Raw genomic sequence first — 14,144 nt, 5'->3', positions numbered from 1 at the left:
GACCCTCTGAGCTGTAAGTAACACCTATTATTATGCACTGCTGACCACTTCACCAAGTAAATCTTTCAGTACAATCCAATACACCAGCCATTCAATAGATCCAACCTTTGTTAAGCTCAGTTTAGGTGAAGTTATTTTTCAATTTTAATATGCACAAAAACGACACCAAAACTAACTGCAGATTAAAGAAAATAACACAATTAATACAGATTATATGGTTGTGGTGAGGACTTTGTTATGAATCAAGAAAAGGGGTCATTGACATCCTCTCTACCTGGCACATCTTACAGTAGGAGCTTAAACATTTTTGAAGTGCTATTTAGTTATTATTATCAAACCAGCATTAGCTAACTCTGTAATCGGTGTAATTGTGACAGGCATTCTCCATTATATACCAGTGTTAAAAAGCATCAGTCGGAATTTGGAGAAGCAGACACAGACAACTTTCAAAATCTAAAAATTAAAACAAACAATTCACCTGCTTCTCTTATTGCCAAGAAAACCTGAACCCATTTTTCAAAATTGCATATTGAGTAAAAGAAGCTGAATGTGGGTATGAAGTTGATTGGTTCTACAATAATCTATAACAAGATGCCAAATGATAATGTATATCTGTGACAGCTGGTGGTGGTTTGAGTATCTGTTTGGAGGGTAGACACGGTGGCACATAGTATGACAATTGGATGCAGCTGCATGTAATTGTCATGGCTACAGCTAATCGGGCAGTAATGTATTTATGTTTTGTGCAGAGAGAGACTGAGGTCCTGCCAGCTGCAACATCAAGCAAGCCTGCTACAGTATGATTTAATAAATATGGGTCTCAATGTGCTATGAATGATAAGACTAAGCAAGACCTTTTCAAAGTGACATGGTTTACTGTGGTTCAGTCAGACAAGGGGTAATTTCTCCTCTTGGTACGTTGCATCAGAGCACAACCGGAAAAGGCTAGAAGGTGTGTGGGGTCAACACTAAATACCAAACATGTCTCCAGATGAACATGTTGAAGGTTAGTGTGTCGTTTTATGTGCTGCTCTAGGCAAACACCTGGGGGTAGCGCTTTTTTTTTTTTTTTACATCATATGAAACAATCTTCGGTATTCCAGATCTTGAATTTAATTATACATTTTGCTGGAAAAACTACACTCATGAAAATGCTCTAAAAGAGTGCAAAGGTCACTACGTGTAGTAGCAAGATTTAAGAGCTTGTGACTCATTGCCTTATTATGTTTCCTTTTTTTAAATTCACATTTAGTATGATTTTGAAAATGGGATGGGAGAACATTTACTTAATTGTTAAAATTTTCTTGTCATATTATGAGCTCATGAGCAAATCACAAACCTAGAGCAAAAAGATACAAATGTGCAAATATGACCTACTAAGGAGCTAACAAATTAACTGTCTGCTTGTTGTTTATTAATTTTAACAATAATCACAATGCAGTAGTTTTAGTTGATAGATTCATTCAATGACATATCACAAAAAGTCATTTCTGTTTGAAGACTTTTGCCGGTGCTCCCAAATACTCATTAGACTCTCCAAGCTATAATAATAAGAACTTACAAGTAGGGCTGTCAATCGATTAAAAAAAAAAAACTAATTAATCGCACAAATTTCTGTAATTAATCGCGATTAATCGCGATTAATCTATCAAGAAATTAATTGCATTTTTCTACTTAAGACTGAAGCTTATAATGAATATCTTTTAATGTAAAATCATCAAATGAATGTAGAATAAACACGAAGAAAGTACATTTAAATTCAAAAAACATTTTAATGAACAGTGTAAATTCAAAAAAGAAAGCTCTCATCTCTCATCCTCATACAACGTGTGTATTCTTGACACGATGGTTCCTCTCGTAGGGTAAATTATAAGAGGTATCTCCCGATGCAACACGAAGTACTTCTCTCAGTCCATCATCCTCTACTGTGCTAACTGGGCGGCAGTTTTTAACAATCCAAGTAACCAAAGAATTGGTTAACCTTTCACTCACGGGTTTCGTTATTCGCCCACGAGTGCCACACTCCTGTAGAGTAGCCTGGCGAGGTCCTGTGGAGGTACTTGCAGCGGGGTGTTTTGCTCTCAGGTGATACGCCAAAGAGGTGGTACTTCTGTGGTAGTTGAATTCGGCTTTGCACACTGTGCAAATTGCTTTTGTTTTATCCAAAGAGCCGTCGGACAACTTTTTATACAGAAACTTTCCCCCTAAAAGTCCGTCGTTCGCCATCTTTCTGCCAATGACTCTCTTTTAATAAGAAAAGATGGTTGCCCGCGCAAGTGACCAAAGGTTATGGGTCAGCCACCACCGGAAGTAAACAAAACCGCGTTTATTGCGTTAAAAAATTTTAACGCATTAAAAGTTTTAAATTAATCGCCAAAATTAACGCGTTAACTTTGTCAGCACTACTTACAAGACAAGATAAACTGTGGCATTAACACCTTTAGGAAGGTGATGAGCAGACTCTTTTTCCTGAGGAAGCTGAGATCTTTTAATGTATGCAGCAAGATGTTTGAAATGTTGTACCCAGTACACTTTATTACTTTTGCATGGAGACAGTGATAACCAATGAATAACAATAAATGGATTACTGGGGATGCAACATTCACTGCTACATAAACAGAATAAACTTTGTGATATGATGCATTTGTAATCGCCATGTACACTCATTTTCCCATTCCACACTATTGCACTGCACCCAAACTGATATGCATCTAATCCAAATTCAAACTGATATCAGCTTAATATTTAGTGGCATTAAAGCTGATTCACCTAATTAAATCTGTGAATCTTTTAGTAATTGTTGGCACTACTCACCCACCCAAATCCCTACACACACACACACACACACACACACACACACAACACCCACACACAAGCACACTGATTTACCCTCCCTCCCATCTCTAAAGATCAAACAGAATTACTGAGTGTAAATAACAAGCTTTAAAGAGGGAAGGGTTTATGTCCAATCACCTAAGATCTGTGAGGGGTGGCGAGTGAAAGCACTCTGGGATGGTCAAAGGTCTGAGAGGAAATTTAGCCAGGGTCTGGATTTTATGCTCAACAGACTTGTGTTTGTAGATCTGCCTTGCACAAAAACAACACCATGAGATTGAGCCGTTTGCGGTGCCAAAAACAGGGAGGAGTTGGGGCCCGTTACGCAATTTCAAAATTATATCTTTAGATATCTTTATCTGTATCCATTTGACACCAACGGCTGCTGTCATGAGTTCTTCGTTTTGTCCTCGTATTTGAGCATTGGGCACTTTACCAGAAAACCGAACACAGAAACTGAAGCATGCACCATCTTGCGCCACAAATAAAGCTGCACATGTAGCAGGAGCCAGACTGGCACAACGATATAAAGCTTAAAATTGAATAAAAAATTATTAATTAATCATATTTCATTTATTACCTGGAGGCTCCACTGCCTTGAATAATTAAAATACAACACAACTGAAGGCCCCCTAGATAAGGTTTAAATCGAACTGCTTTGGTAATGCATAAAATAAATAAACAACTTTATATTGACATGGCCCATCACTGAGGCAACTACAGTAGGTCTTATTTATATGTGTTAGTAGTGATGAGTGTGATCATATTCATTTCCATTTAACCGTGCTTGTCATTAAGAACTGTGTAATATAATCTATGTGTAATATGTAAACTATGATACAGAGAAGCCTGCTGACACAGATAGAGATTCTGACAACAGGAAACTCAGCAACTAAGGTGATCTATAACTGACAAGATCTGATTCTTCGTCTGTCTACAGCGGGGAGTGAAGTTCACATGTTGAGTCAGTTAGTATGAGTGGACAGTGCAAGACAATAAAGGGCACTGTGTTGTTGAGTGGAACATCTATCAAAGGACAGCTATATCAAGTCCAGAGGTTTTCAGGATCACTGAGTGAATCAAGAAACTGAAAGCATCACATGTGGCAAATCGGGATATTGCATGATGTGATCATTGGAAGGGGATCACTGGAAGAAGTGATGATTGAATAATCAATATGGGGAAGATGCCACTATCATATCATCTACAATGCTCAGGATGCATGAAGAGGGATTGTGCCAAGAGGAGGGGACCACCAACCAGAAACCAACAAAGGAGGAAACACACCCACATTTGAACAGTTTATATTGTGTGAAAATCCTGAGTTCTGGGCTCATTGAGTGGAGGTGTAGACAGGACTGGTTGCAGTCTGTGGACCACTGAATTTCATTGAAACCTCGGCTGAGACCATGAGACCTCAGCTGAGTTATGCTCTGTATCACAACTTTAACCTCTTTCGCTTAATAAACACCTTAACTGAGATCTCTCTCAACTTGAAGTCCTTCTTGCCGGCATGATGAAGTATTTTGAACACGACAGTAGCAATAACAGTATTTAGCGCAATGAGAGAAACATGCTACAGTATTTATTTTTAGTGGTGTTTCTATAATAGTCAGGCTGTGTTATTATTATACAGTATGTGTTCACTGTAAAGAGACTGAGGCTGTTAGCTAACATAATTAATTCTGTTTGGAAGGAATTTCATAAAAAACCACGAAGTAGGTTCCCGCCAACAGACACAGTGAAAAATGTCAATTAAGGAAATTCTCAAGAGAAGGTGATTTGAGGACATCCCACCATGAGGATGATGCAACCTAATTAAATTCAGTTTGGTTGCAAAGCAGATAAAGAAAAATGTCACTGTGAAGAGCCAGTGATCCTAACAGGTCTGGATTCTAATAAAAGTTTGTATGTTAGTAGTATTTGCTGTTGTTAAACCTGAATATCATACTTTGTCACTCAGCTTGCAGAAGTGTTATGATCACATTTTAATTGGTTTTATGATTTCAGCCACTGATGACTGCAGCAGAGCTGGATTCCACAAACACATCAGACATGATAATCCCATTGGGCAAAGTCATCATAATTTCCATTTTTATAGCCATTATTGTCATTGTCAAGGTTACAGCTGCAGCTATGCTTGGTGACATTTTGTGTTTGCGAGGTGTAGATGATGTATATTGTCCCTTCACCGAGCATGGTTATTAGATTCCTCATATTTAGGTTTTTAATCCCTATGTGACAGAATCCACCAGAGACAACACGCACATATAACAAGCCATATCTACCGCTAACAACCAGGTCCAGTGAGAATCTGCATTTTTTAGTTTCATAGATATATAGAGATTTATGGCTGGAGGCTTTTAGATAGAGAGATATACTTTATTGATCCCAAACTGGGAAATTGTTCTGTCACAGCAGTATTACAGTAAAACACGCTACAATAAATGAAAACACAACACACACAGTAGTAGTAAATACAAAAAACACAGCTATAATAAATAGAATAGAATAAAGTAGTAAAAATGCAAAATATTTATTAAAGGACAGAACAAGTGGATGTGACCTAAACGAAGACTATGGGGCAGAGTGATCTCTATCAGACAGTGGTGAGGAGTTGTAAAGGGACATAAAAGCGGGCAGGAAGGATCTCATGTATCAGCCCTTGTGACAGCGAAGCTGGATCAGTCTCTTAGAGAAGGAGCTCCGCTGTCTGTCCAGAAGTTGATGGAGAGGATGATCAGGGTAATCCATGATGGATACGTTTGTTGAGTGACCTCTACTCCATCACAGTCCCAAAAATATCTGGTTTGCTGCCCATTACAGAGCCAGCCTTCTTGATAAGTTTATCAAGTCTGCTGGTGTCTCTGGATCCGATGCTGCTCCCCCAGCAGACAACAGCGTAATAAAGTGTACTGGGTACAACAGACTGGTAGAACATTTCCAACATCTTGCTGCACACATTGAAAGATCTCAGCTTCCTCAGGAAAAAGAGTCTGCTCATCCCCTTCCTGTATACAGCCCCGTGTTGGTCTTCCAGTCCAGCCTGTTGTCGATGTGGACTCCAAGGTATTTATAATGCTCTAGCACCTGAACATCCTCAGCCAGAATTGTTTTTATTGAAAATAAACCATTAAACACTGTAGGCCTTGTACAATACAATTATTTTGTAATAGACCTACTCTGGTTTAAGGTCATGAGTTGCTAATGGATTAATCATGATGCAATTTTGCCCTGTCGTGGGGTATTAAAAGGAAGAAGAGAGGTGATATCTTGTGTTGATAAAAATAATGCGTGGCCACAAATGATGACATGTAGGAAAAAGATGATCATCTCGTGGCCATAGATTATCTTGATGCCACAAGATAATGATGTGAGGGAATGAGATAGCGAAGTGGCCACGTAATAGTAATGCACTATTTGCTTAAGATAGAAACAGGAGCTGGGCTTTACTGATGCTCTTCTTGTTAATCAATGAAATAAACAAGTTTTTCTGGCACAGAAAACATACACCAAGCAGGCCTTTGTGCTTTGATCAAGCATTTAAGGTGTCAAACACTCAGATGAGAATGTATAAAGTGACTCCTGAACTGGCACCAGAGCCCAGAGATCAGACTCCCATACTGTCAGATGGCATCAAGTCAACACTGCTGAGCCAATAATATAACCATGCATCCATGTTAATGACTTCATTATAGCCTTGCGCAGGGCAGGATTCGAGCTGTCAATGAAGAGAGCACCTACAATGCGTCAGGGGAGGTACGCGATCAATCATTTCGAAAGCAGTGCCTCATGAGACACTTATCTTCTGGCTACAAGATCATTTTCTCTTACAAGCATCTCCTTCCAGCCCTTTAATAAGTTGTTACCTCACATTATAAGTTGTGGCCACGTTACTTTTCCGTTAACACAGGATGTCTCCTCTTCCGTAGCATGAGGATGTATAGTATATAGAGATGTAGACACATCCTACACAAATACATAAATCCTCAGTTTCATTTATCGTGTTTCTGGTAACTTTATGGTAACTTTAGCAACCTGCTCTTAATGAGGTGCAGTTGGATAGCTGACGTGGCATATATATATTCTGTATATGATATGGTAAGAGTGTTTTCATACTGTTGGATGTTGAGCATGTAATATATTGGTGGCTCAAAGCCACTGGGCAGCTGGCAGCCCCAGGAGTGTGCTTGATGAGATTAATGGTAGTGCAAAACAGATGGTGCAAAAACAAGAGCAAAAATCTAAAGGCCTTTGATAAAGATTGTTAATAAGATGAGCAAACAGCATTTTGTTTTAGTGATGCACAAAGTCTCACACCCGCCTCTGGACAAACCACACTAATTACCAGTTTCTCACATGTGCAACACACCACCAGCGTCAACCAACCACACCTCCTCGAATCAAGCGCTACAAAGACTGGTTGTACCCTGCACCCTCCTTACGGTTCAACTGAATCAGCACCCTCCTTGTTTCACGCCACGCTAATTACCAGTTTCTCAGTCACCGACTCCAGCAATCAACTATGATCAGAGACACCTGTTGTTCACCGCCCTCAACTGCCATCAACCTAATCACTCTCACCTGTCGTCAAGAACCTCTAAAAGTTTGTTTATTTTACTAACCCACAATTTGGACTTGCATCTTGTGCCGTTTCCCTTTTTGATGACACAGAGAAAATGAAGAAATAAAAAAAAAAAAATGTGACTGTGTATATAAAATGCAGGGTAAGCAAAGACCTCTTGGGTGATATAAATGTAAAAACGTCTAACCCCATTTGAAGCTCAAACAGATGTTTTGTTTATGATCCAGTAAGTCAGCAAAGATTTAAGCTGTCTCTAGTGTCTTATAAAATGTGCACTGCTGTGCATTTGCAATTTATAATGGCAATGATCTCCCTGCTTAGACACTAAAACACAGAGATGATCACAGATTCTCCTTAGATGGAGCTATTCCTGTAACTGTGTTGGTGGGAAGCCACAGGAGGCAGAACATTTTAAATGGCGATGTGCAGTGCTTGAATTACCTTGCAGGTGATAAATATTGTAGCGTAGATGGACCAAAGATCTGAGCACAAACGACAGGAAAGTTTCACCTTACCAAATACAAAGACACTAGACACCACAACTACTAATCTACACACAAAACAGTTACAGTAGATGGAGATGGGAATAAGCCGAAAGTCACCAGGAATTTGGGATATGGAAAAAACTGAAAAATTGTTAGGAGGAGAGGAGAGGAGGAGACCTGGACATTGGAAATTGTGCGTCAGACTAAATTTAGCAACTATGTTGCTAAGTTGGCAACTGTGAACTGTATAATTTCCTTATCACCTTAGGAGGAAATTGCTTTTAATAGGTTACTAGCTGTAAGCTTTCTTTGAAGAACATTTGAGGATGAAGGCTGATTCTCAGGCGTTGGCTGCTCAGGGAGACTTCCTATGAAGCACTATGGAGGCTATTCACTGGTGTTATGGCCCTACTTCCCATCATTAATGTTTACCATTTAACAACCTGGGTTTGGTAGCACTCCATATGTAGCCAGATTTGGCAATCGCTGTCTTTCTTAATTGTTCATGATGATTTCTGGTCAATGCTTGGCTGATTTTTGAGTTTTACATACTTTAGTGGATGCAGTTATAAAGAGACCAATCTGGAAATATGAATGCTGCTCCTCAGTGCTGCTAAATGAGAGTAAGGCTCAATTCTTTGATGTTGGTCTTGGAGTCTTTCATCATGCTTAGACTAATGAATGAATTTCAATCAGCATCTTGGCAAGTTTACTTACAGCCAAACCGTATTTGTAGTGGATTGCTCAGCACCCCTGATTTCCAATCAAAATTGCGTGTTTGCCCATCTAAGTTTTTCTGCCGGTCAGATTTGAATGCTAAACCACTACTCATTCAGCAGGTTGTTTGATTCTCCCTTTAGTGTATCAGCTCCTAAGGCAATATTGGCTTGTCAGAATGTCATGCTTGTCCGAGAGAACTGACCACACTTATGTCAGAACACAGTTCACGTCATTGTTGCAAGCCCCCACACATACTTTACTGGGGAGGGCACAAGTAGTTGACAGGATAGAGAACACCGACTTTCAATGTGGCACTACTCTGTCAAACCTGCCAGGAGAAGGAGATGGGCTCATACAGTAACACAAGTGGCATCCGGCACGGTTGACGAGGTGGAGAGGATAGCAGAGTGACAGCTGTCATCAATCTTTTGCCCCACCAGCCAAATGCAGGTCGACATGAAGGGGCACGTTGACCAGGATGGCTATTCGTTTACAGTTTATCGGTCTGTCTTTTTGCCAGATAGTCTCAGGTGGAATACTGTCTGTCACTTATCCACACACCCATCGATCAATCAATTACCTGTCCAGGGTCAAACCTGTATGTGGCATACTTTATTCAGAAGAGCAACAAATGTCTAATTGCAGTATATCAACTTCCTGCCCTTAAATGCACTCCAAAAATGTCCCTATTTTTCTTGTCAAAATAAAATTATGTTCAGGCGCCATTTAACTTATCTAATAATCAATCTCAAGAATTCTATTTCCCCTCAAAGTAGTATATTATTATTATTATTATTATTGTCCATAAATTTGTCACCCATGACAAAAGGCACGTAATGCAGACAGATCTGACTGTGTTATCAAGGTCTTTCAGCTGTGAGTTGTGCTCAGTGAACTCAACATAATAAATTAAGGTTAAACAATTGATTAAGGATACATTGTGATGAGAATTCATTTGCTGTAGACATAGGGAAAAATTATAAATCCCGCTCCAGATTTAATTTGTCATTTCCATCCTTTAACATTTGGCCTGTAAGAGACGTTACGACAGTATTTCCTCATTTGCATGTCAGAGAAGCAATTAATAAAAGACACAGGCCTGTTTCAGAGTTACAGACAATTATAGCGGTATGAAATCTGGGTGATGTATTTAAATGTACTTACCTCCCACACGTTAGTGATCGATAAAAATGGCATCTAAGTGTTTCAGTTGATTGATGACTTTATTTGAACTGAGTTTTGATCTGATCTCTCACACATCCTAGCCGAGCTGCATAAGCGTCTGCCAACAGAAACGTCTCTCTGAAAATGTAGAGCTTTAACGTACATAATTGAAGTTTCCCTTGCTCATTTGACATGTCCATTTAGCTTAGGACATGTCTATCTCAATAACACACTGATTTTAATTGGCTCTCAACAGGCATATTGGTATTAATTGGGATTTTTTTTATGAATTCCCCGAATACATTTTTGAAAGTATAGATTCTAGAGCTGAAGAATTGAGACAGCATGAAGTGAGATGACCAGAAGCTAAATAATGCCAGTCCAATCCAGGGCTGTAGATAGACAGGAGAGACATGCAGCTTTGTCTCTGTAGAGTTTCAATTGGCTGAAGCTCATTGATGCTGAATATTCCAGACAGCTTGAGCTAACTCTCAAATCCCATTTTCACAGTCACCATATAGGTAATTCTGCCATTTCCCAAGACGATATGTGTTCATGTTTACAGTCTGGAGGACAGAACAACAAAATAAATGCATTCAGGGCACAATAATATTGCATGTGATAACCTACAATATGATGTACATAAATGAATGCAAAGTTGCAAAGCAAACATTCATAATTGAACATTTTAATATCATAGAGCATCCAGAAGCATTGAAAACACGTTTTAATAATTCATCATATAGTGTAGACCTACTTAACTCTGTGTACTATATAGCACATCAAACACTAATTCCCCAGTGCCCTGTGTCTGCACACTTGTTTGATATAACACTCACAATAAACAAGCTGTTTTCTCCAAGATTGCCATGGTGAGATAGACCAGGGGGCTTTACAAGATGATTTTAAAGGAGGGAGGGGCTGGAAGGGAATGGTCATATGAATTCATGTTTACAACAATCCGTAAAAGACTGACTCCCACTGTATATGCCTCTCTCAGCAGTATTCTTCAGGCACCAGTATAATTTTTACAAAGTAAAACTTTCAGGGCACAAAGACTGGTAACCTGATGTTCTTTGTGCAGAGCCTCTGAGTTGAAATGTTGTCTTTCTAATGAATGTACTTTAGTGAGTTCATCTTATTATCAAAATAATCAACTCTCTCAACAAGGCACTGCTTATTTACACGCCTGTCTGACCCCATGACGCTACAATGCAGTCATTCCTGCCCCCAGTGTCTGCTAGCCGTGTTTTCACATCAGGGGTCATGACTATTTGTTGATCTTCAGATATGTGTTGGAATATGTGTTCTCTCAAGGCAGACAAGCTCAATATGCCCCTACTTAGGTTTACCATCCTTTGGGATGGAGTTGTATTTCGTCACGATCTGGATGCTAAATCAATAGACCCTGACACACATGCCTTCTGCAACATAAGCACACATGCTTGCATGTAGCTGTCTTATCTGAAGGGACAAGAAAATCTGTCAAACATGATTTACTTTTCTAAATTTAAATATATTTGCTGTTGTTCCCAAAGTTTTGATTTATTGGTTTATTTTCCATCAGAGACAGTGACATACTCCTCATCATAAATGCTGCATCTGAAGAAGACAACAGTGATGATAATGAGGCCAAAATGAACAGCTTGTCTGTAAATGCCCTCCCAGTGAGTTTGAACAAATATAGATTTAATGTATTTTTGCACTATTCACATCTGATTGATTGTTGTGGATGCCCAAAGGCATAACATCACAGCGCTCAGCACAACAGCATGAGATATTTCTTATAACATTGGCCCACAATTTAGAATATTTGTTATCTCATTTGTGTTCTCAGTAAATCGGAAAAAGACAAAAGGACAACCTTTTAAAGGCTATTGCGCATGAATTATTCCAACTTCCCTATAAATATTATTATTATATAATTGGGGGGGATTTATGATGTGTATTATGTGTATCACTCATACTAAAAGGCTGTTTTATATGTATATCCAAACAAATGAAGGGTTGATCAGCCGGTCGTCAGCCGGCAAAGAGCCGCATGCATGTTCAACAATGTCAGTTCAGAACTGTCTGCGAGCTAGTGATGTGTCCTTTCGTGTCGAGGCTTCGAAGCGTGTGTCGAGAAATCCAGGAAGATTTTTGAGAAGTGTGTATCGAGGCGTGTGTTAGTGACGTATGTGGTGACGTTCGCAGTACGAGCCATATGTGGTCATCGAAGGAGCCATATTTGGCTAGGGAGCCATTGGTTCCCGACCCCTGTTCTACATTGTGGGAGGTGCGGATATATGCGTGATGTGTTTTTGCATTTCAGAGTGTATATGTGAAGGAGATGCAATATTCTTTTTTTCCAGCGAAAAGCTATTTGCAGCAGATTAAGTTTGCTCTACAGCCTTTCCCAAGTTTTAAGATGCAGTGTTCACAGTTTTAAACAGCCATATCCTTTGAGAACTTCACTCTCTCACTCTGTTCTAGGTCGAAACCAAAAACTGCAAATGTCTGTACTTTCATCAAAAGCATGACATGGGGATGATTGCATTACAATGTTCATGAATTATGAAACAGTTCTCTCTTCCATTTTGCATTTGATTATGAATTTTTGACCAGTCGCTAAGCTGTTTTACCCTACATCTGTTATATAGGGAGATTTGTGGGGGAATTCATCATTGTGCCCAGTTGTGGAGCACAGTCATAAAACTACAGGCCCAGTGTGGGAGAACTGTGAATAACGAGTTGTCATTTCAGCCTTTCTTCCCGGCAATATCTCCTCCCCTTCATGCCGCTGTTTTATAGAATGAGCAGCTCCACCGTGTTTTTAACGCACCATTTGCTTCCTTATTGTGGGTGGGCAGGGGAGAGCTGAGTGAGGGGTGAGTGGGTGTAAGGGGTGGGGGTGTTGTTTGAATGTCCTTGCGTCCTTCCAGCATGGCTGATCAGAATCGTGTCCTGGGTACTACAAACAAGCACATGGCCTTTTCAAGCTACCACACAACTGGCAGGAGTCGTCCACAAACAGTGTTCAATGGCTCTCAAGTAGACCAGTGGGCCTATTTTGTTAACAACATTTTCAGTATTTCATCACGGAGAAAGCAATGACACAGAGATAAGCAGTCAGAGTTCTGTGAGGAAAAATAAAAGTGTTAAGACTTAAAAATATGACTGATTTGTCAGACAATCTAAGAAAATCACAATTTTAGCAAATTATCTTCACTTGCCCTGATCAAAACTCTTAAATGAAACTTGGACATGCCCTGTTCCAGTGTCTGTATTGAGCCACTCTTATCTTCAAGGCACTTATGAATTCTCCATGATCTATGAAGTTCCAAGTGGGTTCCTTGAATTTAATGAGGCATGACTAATTGGTTTTACATTTCAGTTTAATTACAGATTGCTAATACGCAACTGAGTCAAACTGTTCATAGCTGGGAAATTTTTATTTTGCGTTTCTAAATTGATTTATCTAAGCTTAATGAAAGTGTTATCTTTTCCGTGCACCATCATCCATATGGCATCTCATTATGGCCACAAAGTAAACCAAGGGTCTTTCCTGGGGGTTAACTCTAGAAGTTAGAAGTCATTAATAACAGTAAATGTGTCTGGATATTTTCTCTGCAAGTTCACACTTAGTGAATCAGTCAATGCTTTTTGGAAAGGAGGTTTTAAGCAAATATAACTTAAAATGACCTGCTTTAGTCAATGTGTAGCAGTGATGCCACCTCTCTCCCAGATGAGCTCAACACCTTCTACGCACGATTTGAGGCAAGCAACAACACCCCTGCAGTGAGGCTAGCTGAGGACCAGGACGACTGCACCCTGTCCCTAACCGCGACTGACGTTAGGAGAGCTTTCAAAAGAGTAAACCCACGGAAGTCTTGAAGGCCAGACGGCATTCCAGGCCTTGTCCTCAGAGCGTGCGCCAACCAGCTGGGGGGGTATTCACCTCTATCTTCAACCTCTCCCTCTCGCTGTATCTGTCTGTAGTTCCCACCAGCTTCAAACAGACCACCATTGTCCCTGTACCCAAAAAACCCTCCATTACCCGCCCAAATGACTACCGCCCGGTAGCACTGACATCCACCATCATGAAGTGCTTCGAACTGCTAGTCAGAACCCACATCTGCTTCTCCCTCCCTGACACCCTGGACCCCCTTCAAAGCAGATCCACCGACGACGCTATTGCCCTGACTGTGCACATCACCCTCTCCCACCTGGATAAAGTGGACACATACGTGAGGATGCTGTTTGTAGACTACAGCTCAGCATTCAACACAATTGTGCCCACCAAGCTAGTCCCCAAGCTCAGGATCCTGGGCCTCAACAACTCCCTTTGTAACTGGATCCTGGACTTCCTGACA

General features: G+C 40.1%; 1 long non-coding RNA gene across 1 annotated transcript; it reads left to right on the top strand.

Moving 5' to 3' along the window:
- The first annotated feature begins 2,011 nt into the window (after window positions 1-2,011).
- LOC142992081 (uncharacterized) lies at window positions 2,012-2,226 on the top strand. The gene is made up of 2 exons (XR_012961015.1): window positions 2,012-2,112; window positions 2,171-2,226. It is a non-coding gene; the product is annotated as an uncharacterized LOC142992081 (long non-coding RNA).
- The last annotated feature ends 11,918 nt before the right edge of the window (window positions 2,227-14,144 follow it).

The sequence above is a fragment of the Genypterus blacodes genome, unplaced genomic scaffold, assembly GCF_046128005.1.
Source record: "Genypterus blacodes isolate CSIRO-AG114 ecotype Tasmania unplaced genomic scaffold, CSIRO-AGI_Gbla_v1 ptg000021l_1, whole genome shotgun sequence".
Classification (NCBI taxonomy): Eukaryota; Metazoa; Chordata; class Actinopteri; order Ophidiiformes; family Ophidiidae; genus Genypterus; species Genypterus blacodes.
The sequence above is the reverse complement of the archived record's forward strand: the minus strand, read 5'-3'. Positions and strand labels throughout refer to the sequence as shown.